Below are 974 nucleotides of genomic sequence, written 5' to 3'. Positions count from 1 at the left end.
TCGACTCTGAGGATCCCCGTGCTCTGAAGACATCTCTTACTGAATCAATTTCAAACAATATCTGTTTAAACCACAATTCATAGGCTGTAAAATAAACACATCATTATGTCACCTTATACATTTAATGTCAGTTAGTCGAGCAAGAGATTCAAAATGGCCAGGGCGCAGATTCATTCTTCCACTATGTAAATTGATAAAAAATTTAAAACGCCAGACTATTTTCTTGATGGGAACGTGTGGGAACGCCACTGTCCCTGTCGTATTACCTTGATGTGTTATGATGAAAAGATGTTCATCGTGGACTGCTGACGTCATCGATAAAGAATCCAATAACCCATGGAGCTGAAAGACAAAAAATTTGGTGAAAAACAAAGTACCAATTTTTGGTGATAAAATACAATTAATATTATATCTATCAGTTCCACTTTAAAATCTACATAGAATGGTAATGCCGATATGAATATATATTCATCAGTGAACTTATCTGGTGTCATAACTATACAACAAAATCCCTCTTTAATCCAATAAATACACAAAATTAAGTAATATTTGAAAGACAATTATTACATGTAGTTTTGTGGATAATCTCGAAATTTATTGATCTATGTTTAATGCCGCTAATCAATATTCAACACCTAGGTTAAAAAAATCATTACCTAAGTTAAAATAATTATCACCGAGGTTTAAATAATAATCACCTAGGTTTAAATAATGATCACCAAGGTTAAAATATTTAGCACCTAGGTTTAAATAATGATCACTTAAGTTTGAATAATGACCACCTAGGTTAAAATATTGACGACCTAGGTCAAAATATTGACCACTTAGGTTAAAATAAGGATCACCTAGGTCAAAATAATGATCACTTGAGTTAAAATAATTATCAGCTAGGTTACAATATTTATCACCTAGGTTAAAATATTGATCCCCTAGGTTAAAATAATTATCACTAAGGTTAAAATAATTATCACTAA

The 974-nt window shown here is 31.1% G+C and overlaps 1 protein-coding gene across 1 annotated transcript in view; it reads right to left on the bottom strand.

The window, feature by feature from the left end:
- Window positions 1–974, bottom strand: part of LOTGIDRAFT_202558 (hypothetical protein) — a 34,886-nt gene that overhangs the window by 20,748 nt on the left and 13,164 nt on the right. The window lies entirely within an intron of this gene.

This window comes from Lottia gigantea (genome assembly GCF_000327385.1).
Source record: "Lottia gigantea unplaced genomic scaffold LOTGIsca_302, whole genome shotgun sequence".
Taxonomy (NCBI): domain Eukaryota; kingdom Metazoa; phylum Mollusca; class Gastropoda; family Lottiidae; genus Lottia; species Lottia gigantea.
The sequence above is the reverse complement of the archived record's forward strand: the minus strand, read 5'-3'. Positions and strand labels throughout refer to the sequence as shown.